The 10,296-nt window shown below is 35.7% G+C and overlaps 1 pseudogene; it reads right to left on the bottom strand.

Annotated features, from left to right (window-relative positions):
- Positions 1-2,183: 2,183 nt before the first annotated feature.
- LOC149566239 (disease resistance RPP13-like protein 4) lies at positions 2,184-8,013 on the bottom strand (annotated as a pseudogene).
- Positions 8,014-10,296: the final 2,283 nt, after the last annotated feature.

The following is a 10,296-nucleotide window of genomic DNA, read 5'->3' as shown; positions in this document are numbered from 1 at the left end:
GTGTTTGGATTTTAAATTTAATCATTCAAAGACAAATGATTAATCATTCAAGTTCATTCCTTTCTAATTTAAAATCATCCCATGTCCTTCATTGTCACTTTCCACATACCTGCAATAAAAAAAATTGATTTAAACTCAAAGATTTGCATCTTGAATTAATGTTTTTATTATTTTAAAAAAAAAAATTAAAATTAAAATGAATTTCTAATCGAAAAAATCTTAAATTTTTACTGTGAGCTCTTGAAAGTGTCCCAAATCAGCAACAAAAACTTTAGATCAAAATGTTGAGATTTATCTCATAAATTAATTTTAATATGGAAAACCATAAAAAAAATTATTAAAATTATAGTTTAAATCCAAAAAATCTGAAATTTTTATTGGGGTATCCGGACATAACATAAACTCTCAATAAAAATTCTAGATTTTAAATCGATGATTTGGAGGCTAAATTAATTTTTTAATGAAAACATCATTAAAGAATTATTAAAAATCAAATTTTGATCTAAAAATTCTGCAATTTTTACTGTTTAGACCATCTATTTTCCAGAACCTACATAAAAAATTTAGATCAAAATATGTTATTTTTTGGGCTCAAATAATTTGCATATGATAAATCATTAAAAAATCATAGAAAATAGAGCGTTTATCAGAAAAATCTAAAATTTTGCATGTGATTTTTCCCTATTGTCTACAACCTTTAGTAAATATTTCAGACCAAAATTCATCAATTTGGTCTAATTTTTATGATTTTTATGAAAAATCATAAAATGATTACAAAAATAGAATTTTGATTAAAAAAATTTAACTTTAGAACATGAGAAGGAAGAAGAAGAAGATGAGAAATAGAAGAAGATTAAGACAGAGAAGAGGAAGAGGCTTCTCAAATTCTCGTTCTATTGCTCATGATTGTTGGATGTCTTCTCGAAGTGTCTTGAAACCTGCAACAATTTAAACTTGCACGAACAAGATATAAACAAAAACTAAAATGCAAAACAAGAACAGTGAGGCTTTAAGCCCCACGGTGGGTGCCAAAAATGTGTAAGCTAAAAATGGAACTCAAGATTCACACTTCAACTTAGTCCTTATTTTTTAAATGCATCCAAGAATGAACATTAATTGTTCATCTCAAATGATTAACAAGGCGACCTGTTGCCTTCTATCTAGGTGGGGTTTTATGCTCCCAGAACGAGTTTAGTAACCATGACCATTGCTAGAATGAAGGATTTCTTTAGTATGTATGCAAGATTGAACTAGAATTAAACTAAATGTATGCAATATTGAACTATGAACAAATAAAAATTAAGCTAGATGTATGTAAAATAAAGCTAGAATTCATATAAGCTAGAATGATAGATTAAGCAAGCTAGTGTTAGAAATGCTAGAAGACTTAAAACTGACAGAATTATGATGCATGAGAATTCTATCTTTAGCTCTTAGAATGCCTTATATTTATAGATTTTTCAAGGGCTTGGGGTAGAATTGAGAATTTACCATGGTGAAGGTAAAAATGAATTAAAAATCATTTTAAGGAAATCCGCTTTGATTTAAAAATTCATAAATGAAGGTCCCATTTGGATTATTTTATTCAAAGTGGAGAGCCCATTTTAATTAAAATATTGAACACTTTGAATGGAATAATGATTTATGAATCCACTTTGGGATAGAATAATGATTTATGAATCCACCTTGAATAAAAAAATAATTTAAATTCATTATGAATAAACAATGAATATCCTTAAATTCCAATTTCAGTAAAATATTCATTATGGAATAAACAATGAATATCCTTGAATTTCACTTTGAATAAAATATTCATTATGGAGTAAACAATGAATATCCTTATATCTCACTTTGAATAAAATATTCATAAGTCAAATGGGGTCCTCTTTCAAATATAAAAATAATATTTGTGGATAATTGGCTATTTAAATTAATTTGAAATTGATGTTCATGTGTATATTTCAAATGGGTTCAAATAGTTGATTTGTTTGAATTCTTTGAATTCTTTGATTCAATTAATTCAATTTGAACCTTAACCATGAGATATAATTATGCAATTAAAGGATTGACCAATCTTGAGTGATATACATGATTATTTTTATTTCACCACAAACAACTTACTTTGATCATGTAATCTATCTTGACATAATATTTCATATATAAATTAATAAATATTATAAAAATTACAAAACAATATAAATAAAAGATTGTCGTTGAATAGTTATGTCTGGATTGACTGTTTTAATTTTTTTCCAATATTCCCCACCGTCCTTCAAAATTCTCCATCAATTCTTTTGTCCCAGACACTGAATAATCAAACAGTTTCAGCCTTTTTAACTGCTCCAAACCCTCTCCCACTTTTTTTTACTTTCTCACAATATCGCAGACGGAACTCTTCAAGACGAACCATCGCTCCCTCCTCCAAATCCGGGAACTCCTCTAGTTCCATAAAATCCTTAATTGTGAAGAAGCGAAGCTGTGGAAATCCTCCCAACTTTCCCAAAGCCTTTTGTAATTCTTTACAGTTCTCATTCCTTTCTATCGACAGCATAACTAGATTGGGCAGTCTTTGCAACTCTTGATAATTACCACTGCATTCACAATCGTATAAGTCTCTCAAATTTTCCAAACAACATATCCAACTTGGCACTCCAAACCCACTTAATGCAAGACTTTCCAGATGTTTCATTGAACTCATAATCTCTGAAAGCTCCATTTCAATTCTAGTTATCAGATTATGGAGTTCCAAACGATGCATGTTCATCAGTTTCGCAAGGACGCCCCCTTCTTCCATCCTCTGCAACTCCATCTCATGGTTGACTCCTAACCATAGTTCCTAAGACTCAGTCATCATGCCCAAATCCTCTAACCTCATCAATCTGTCCTCTTCTCTGGACAGCACCACAAAGCTTGATCGCAGTGTTCTCAGTGAAGCCAGGTTTGATATTCCTTTCGGCATGCAATCAACTCTCATGCATTCTAAATGTTGAAGACATTTCAATTCTGATGAAGGTACGCTTTGATACCACTAACAAAGGGCCACACCACCCTTACCAACTCACAACCAAGAATGCAACAATATGAAGACAATTTTATTATACTTGAAAATCCAATAGTAATTACAATAACATTTCTCCAAGATCTCTCAAGATCCAATCCAAGCCTAAACTAGTCTAGATCCACACTCTGGTAGAAACCTCCAAGATCTCAACTTGTGCTCGCAAGCCACCAAGCAACCTCCTTGTTTCTAAACCGCAGTCACTAGCTCTTCTCCAACCTTATCCAAGATCTAAGATCCCAGTGTAAACTGCCTCACATTCGGCGCTCTATCTACACACTCACAATTCCTGCTGTAAACTGCCTCACATTCGGCGCTCTGTCCACAGACTCAAGAAAACTTACTCTTCTCTTCCTCCTTCTCTTTAACACCTTGAAGCCTTCCAAGCTTTCCAACTTTCACACATTCAAGCTTTTCCTTCCAAAGCTTTCACCTTTCCAAGCTTCTACTTCTCAAGCTTCTCCTTGAGCTTCTCCTTCTCAAGCTACTCCTTGAGCTTCCATTTTTTGAACTTCTCTTTGAGCTTCTCCAAGCTTGATTAGAAATGTTCATATGCCTTGCTTAAATAGGCACTTACCACCCAATACATGACTTATCCACAACCTTCTACACAATATCCACAATCTTCTAAAACTTCCATAACTTTCTAGAATTACAACTAAGCACCACCATGTGGCCCAATTAGAAAATTACATTTCCTTTATGGATCACAACAAATATTAAATGCAAGATTTAAGAAACTTTCCACAAGCTTCTAAGATGCCACTTACACACCTCGATTAATGTAATGACAACTATTTTTCTTATTTTTCTATTTTATGCCCCTATGCACCTCGAAAATAGAAATTCCTCTTTTTTTCTTTTTCTCATTTTTCCCTTTTTATTTATTTATTATTTCTCCTCTAATTTTTGTCACTTTCTCTCTCCTCCACAATTTTTTTTTTTTTTTTTTTTTTCAATTTTTTTTTTCCAATAATTTTCCCATGCAAGATGCTCCTGCATCAGACTCCCCCGGTAGATAGAAAAGTGTGTCCCACACTTTGACGTCAAAAGAAAGATCTACCACCATTTTCATCTTCACCAAAGGTTTCCACCTCAATAAGGACAACAAAACCACCATGCAAATCCTCCACACCAGCATCTCAACCATCCAATCAACATGCTCATTCCCAGAAACAAACTGAACATAATGCTTGAACAGAAAACTCTCATCCACATTAGCAACTAGTGAATTCACACCCATAGCAACAAACCCCACATCAACAACCACATGTAGATCTCCATCAACACATGCCAAACTCTCAACACCAGCAACCTCATTGCTCACAATAAGATGCTCTGCAATACATAACTCATCTCCAACAATCAGATCATTCACGACCGAGTGCTCTACAACATACAAGTCACCACCAACATCAACTAGATCATCCATGACCAAATGCTCTGCAGTCTCCATGTCAGACTCAACCAACTGATCATGAAAACCAACCTCTGTCCCAACATCAACAACATTAGGAATATCTTCAGCAACAACCTCTAATTGCTCTGCAAGTTCTGCATCAGGCTCCACAAATTGATCAGCAAAACCATCCTCTTCCACCTTGACCTTCTTAGCTTTAGCATCCAACCGAGCAAACATCTTAGAAAAATTCCTCTCCACTATATCATGGATTTTCGCAATCATCTTAGGGTCCAATCCTCTTGGAGCCATCTCCCAAGATCTTCGTAAACCCTCTGCAACAAATCCTTCCCACGCTCCTTGTGATAACCAAATTGTTTGCAAGTCAGATCGCAACCTGCCACCTCGCACAAACAATCAGGAACCACATCACAAGTCTAGGACAACGGATTTGCAATCCACCAGCTCTGATAAACTTTGCCCAACCATTCCTGGTACAAACTGCCTCACACTTCGGCGATCTGCTTGTACACTTAGGAACTCTTGCTCTGATACCACTTGATGAAGGTACGCTCTGATACCACTAACAAAGGGCCACACCACCCTTACCAACTCACAACCAAGAATGCAACAATATGAAGACAATTTTATTATACTTGAAAATCCAATAGTAATTACAATAACATTTCTCCAAGATCTCTCAAGATCCAATCCAAGCCTAAACTAGTCCAGATCCACACTCTGGTAGAAACCTCCAAGATCTCAACTTGTGCTCGCAAGCCACCAAGCAACCTCCTTGTTTCTAAACCGCAGTCACTAGCTCTTCTCCAACCTTATCCAAGATCTAAGATCCCAGTGTAAACTGCCTCACATTCGGCGCTCTATCTACACACTCACAATTCCTACTGTAAACTGCCTCACATTCGGCGCTCTGTCCATAGACTCAGGAAAACTTACTCTTCTCTTCCTCCTTCTCTTTAACACTTTGAAGCCTTCCAAGCTTTCCAACTTTCACACATTCAAGCTTTTCCTTCCAAAGCTTTCACCTTTCCAAGCTTCTACTTCTCAAGCTTCTCCTTGAGCTTCTCCTTCTCAAGCTACTCCTTGAGCTTCTCCTTGAGCTTCTCCTTCTCAAGCTACTCCTTGAGCTTCCATTTCTTGAACTTCTCTTTGAGCTTCTCCAAGCTTGATTAGAAATGTTCATATGCCTTGCTTAAATAGGCACTTACCACCCAATACATGACTTATCCACAACCTTCTACACAATATCCACAATCTTCTAAAACTTCCATAACTTTCTAGAATTACAACTAAGCACCACCATGTAGCCCAATTAAAAAATTACATTTCCTTTATGGATCACAACAAATATTAAATGCAAGATTTAAGAAACTTTCCACAAGCTTCTAAGATGCCACTTACACACCTCGATTAATGTAATGACAACTATTTTTCTTATTTTTCTATTTTATGCCCCTATGCACCTCGAAAATAGAAATTCCTCTTTTTTTTTTTTTCTCCTTTTTCCCTTTTTATTTATTTATTATTTCTCCTCTAATTTTCGTCACTTTCTCTCTCCTCCACAAATTTTTTTTTTTTTTTTTTTTTTTAATTTTTTTTTTTCCAATAATTTTCCCATGCAAGATGCTCCTGCATCAAATTCACTTATCCACACTGGTAATTCCGAGCAACCTTCGGGGAGAGCAAGAAACAAGAGACCTTTTAAATGTCTCACACACTCTGGAACCTCATCAAACTGTGTTTCTCTCAAGTTCAGGACTTTGAGAAGCTTCATTTTCCCAAGCGACGCAGGCAATAAATAGATGTCTGTGAAACTCAAATCAAGAACCCATAATCTGCTCATACCACTAGAACAGTTCATGGGAATGCTTTTAATCTTCTTATTTTGAGACAGCGAGAGTGTACGGAGACAAACAGGACGGCTGTCCGAGATGGCATTGTCATCTATCTCTTTCTTGGCCAATAAAACTCGATACCAGTGAGTGCCAACACTTGCATTTGTGAAGGCTTCCTCAACAGAAAAAGTACATTTATTTTCTTTTGATATGTGGATGGCCAAATCCAACAGCAAATCATGAATTTTCCAATGTTTCACTAGATTATGCCGACTTTCCCCCACTAAGTAATTATAATCCACGGAAAAATCATCACATACTAGCAGCAGACAGAGATTAGCAAGTTGATGTAAGCAATCCCATGCCACATTCAATTGGTGTTCTCTTGCAGGTATAAAACCTTCCCCAATCCACAGATATATGAGCTACTCAGCATCTATCACCTCGTCCTCGGGAAAGAATGAAAGGTATACAAAACAGGCCTTAAGGCGTGCAGGCAAAGAGTCATAACTCAATTTCAGAATACCCATGATTGGCTCATTCGCGCCAACAGAAATAACTATTTGTTCCAACTGATGGAGCTTCAACTCCCATTTGTCAAGAACTGTGGAGTTGGCCAGAGATGCTGCTATCGTTTTCACTGCCAGTGGCAAATTTCCACATTGCTTTACAATGTTACGCACCACCTCTTTTTAGCAGATGCTGCTGTGGCGCTATATTTTCTTCAAATCCTCCAAATGCATAGACACAAAAGAGCCTCCAATTGTCATTTTCTGACATGTGTTGCATCGCATACATGTGAGCATTCAAATTTGTGGAAACCACCTTGCTTCGTGTGGTAACCACAATTTTACATTGACTAGTGTTCCCACTTGGGAGGCCAAGTATAGACAACAAGTCTTCTTCTCTAGAAGCCCTCCACACATCATCTAACAGAGACTAACACTACAACACACCTTCTCCCTTGCAACTTTTCATTAATCAACTCTGCAGCTCTACAAATATCTCCCTCTTCCCTAATTTGCCCCTCTAAATCTAAATGCGAAGCTATGACGCATTGCAAATTGGAAATAGAATAGGACCGAGAAACTGAAAGCCATATACATTTCTTTTGCCTTGCTGAAAAACATGTTGTAGAAGATACGTTTTGCCTAACCCTCCCATCCCAACTACCGCAATAATTGGGAAGGCTGGATTATACAACAAATTGAGTATATGATCAACTTTGGACTGTATTCCCACTGGGTGTGAATCGCTGGGCAGAAGATAAGATCTCCTCAACTCAAGAGGTGCAATTTGAGATGTACTAGGTAATATTGCTTCATCTGCAGCCAAAACTTGATGCATTTAATTTGCTTCCCTATCTTATAGCGGAAAATCCATTGGCTCCAACGGAAGCCACAAGTTTGAGCTACATCATTTAATCCATAGGCATACAGGGATGCAACAGCACATTCCTCGGCGATGTCCTCTGCTTGCATTGCAATATACCGAATGTTCTCCAGCCACTGTTTCACATCATCACTATGACGAGATTGTTGATCAGCATCTTGCTGAAGACCCTTCATAGATCTGAGTTCCTGGTTCAGCCATATGAAATCTTCACTGAAATTCACCACCAGATTCGCTTCTTGGGCTAACTTCCGAACCGCCATCTCACAAATCTTTCCAACAACGGCTTCTCCAATTACAGATGCCATTTTTTTTAAGAAAAAAAAAAAGTTTCTATCTTATATCCACACAGGATGAAGTCCCCAAAAGACTTGACAAAATAGAATTGCTAACGACAACCAAAAAAGAAAGAAATAAAGCGCAGGCTTGATAAGTTTGGATTGGATGCGAGTGCGATTATCTAAAACTAGGCATTTATAAGAGCAACATCGTTACGGTGTAAGCGGCCACTGAATTATTCTTTAATATAAAATAAAGAAATACACTTTAGCATAAAGATTAAAGAGAAGAATATTGCAAGTTGAAGCAAAGTAGCAATACCTGCCTGTCAATGTGCGCCTTTTTAAGTTTGGGTTCGCATTCCTGTCCAGGAATCTCTATGAACAGAAAATATTTCATTGATAAAAATAATCTGTACGATATATAAAGTCAAAATCCAGAAATAAAGTAAAAATCTAAATACCAATTTTTTTAAATTTTTAAATCAAAACATAGGAAAAACTCAAATATGAGCTCTGCTGATCACAGGCCCAGTCTCTTAGTTTATATGCATAATTGTTCAGAGCTCGTGGTACAATTCATGATGGACGGTGAAGGCGAGGCTGATCTGCTGGGCGGTGCTTGGTCTGTGCAGACCACATTTATAAGAGCAACATTGTTATTATTTACTTGCAGTGAGAAATGGATAGACTTGATCATAATCTTCGACAAACCGAGCAGAAAAGCAATGCAATTGGTGTTCATTTTGCCAGTTAACAGTGTGAGCCGTTCCTGTATCTTTATGCCATTGCTTTTATAGAAGGGGATATTTATAATGGAACCTCGAGAGCCCAAGCCCCCCGGGCCCCTGCCTAGGCATTTTCAGGCACCTGTCTCTAAATGTGAAACTAGTTAAAAAATGAAAAGAAAAATATAGCACATACGCAAGCTACAATTTCACATATTTATTCGGAAATCCGAATAGAAGAGCTATTCACTTAACCCATCACAAACATTTTAAAAGCCCTAGGCAATGCGTCTTCATAAGAGGCAGACCAGAATCCATAGTCTGACACAAAACAAATTTCGGATCACACAAACTTCTGAACTGAATCATAAGAAATTCCCCTCAAATTTACAATATAGAATATGGCGTATGCCTTTTAGGTCAGCTCTTCCCAAATTCCTTCAAATATGTTACTAGAACAGAATAACGTGAACACGATAAAATAAAACTCAAAATAGTGGTAAAGGCTGCTCTGAGTAAAGAGCTTTCTGGCACTAGATGAATAAAAGCACTTCGAAAGAAGAAAATTCTGACAAATAAATAAAATTCACTAAAATGAAATAAAAATACATAGAAAAATTCTGAAACAGGCTCACCTGAGTCGGGATGTAACCCTCCGCAAAAGCGAAATGGATCAAAACCTGAAGAAAACAAAAATCAGACAGAGATAAAGGGCACATGTTCTTCATTTTCATCGGTCGATGGAAAAGCAAAGTCGTAGAGGCGGTGCAGCAGATCAGGCCTGGAATTTGATGGCTGCTAGCCATTTTTCCACTTTTTAGTCGTATATGATAGGTTAAATATTTGTTGGATTGAATTGGTTGATAGGTTAAGTTTTTATAAAACAGTCATTATGATACTTAAATTTATTAATAAATCGTCAAAATTCATAATAGACAATATTTTTAAAATACAATATATAAACAAAAAATTTACCAATTTAGAATATTAGTATGCAAAAAATAAACTTAGAAACATTCTTAATTTACATATATTCCTTTTTTTTTTTTAAATTATATTATTTTATAAAACAAATGAATTTAGAAACTTTAATATTAGATTTTTTGTGAATATTACTAATTTATATTATTTTATAAAATGAATGAATTTACAAACTTTGATATAAGATTTTTGTGAATATTACTAATTTATATTTTATATTGATTAAATATTAAGTTATTAAGATTAAAAATGACAATCAATAAATATCTTAAAATGTAAAATGAAAGGCATTCATATGACCAAACCATCATAAAAAATCCACTTGACAAGCAGGGTTGACCGTCAAATTCCAGGCTTGCAGCAAATAATGAAGAGAAGGGAGCGGATTAGGGATGTAACAAAAACAGACATTGATGTGTCGCTTGGGGCTCGTTGTTTTAAAGCGTTGTGAAGTCCGCTTTAACTGCATATGTCTGACCGCCTAAATTTGTGTTTTACTGAAAAACTGGAGAAGATGCAATTACAAAAGAGGCGGGCCCACCCACAATTCCTATCCATGTTGATATCGTAAACAGAGAAAAATCAAAGTGCAGTGCGACGCAGC

The sequence above is a fragment of the Cupressus sempervirens genome, chromosome 3 (genome assembly GCF_028749045.1).
Source record: "Cupressus sempervirens isolate cs-2001-9-10 chromosome 3, ASM2874904v1, whole genome shotgun sequence".
Classification (NCBI taxonomy): Eukaryota; Viridiplantae; Streptophyta; class Pinopsida; order Cupressales; family Cupressaceae; genus Cupressus; species Cupressus sempervirens.
The sequence above is the reverse complement of the archived record's forward strand: the minus strand, read 5'-3'. Positions and strand labels throughout refer to the sequence as shown.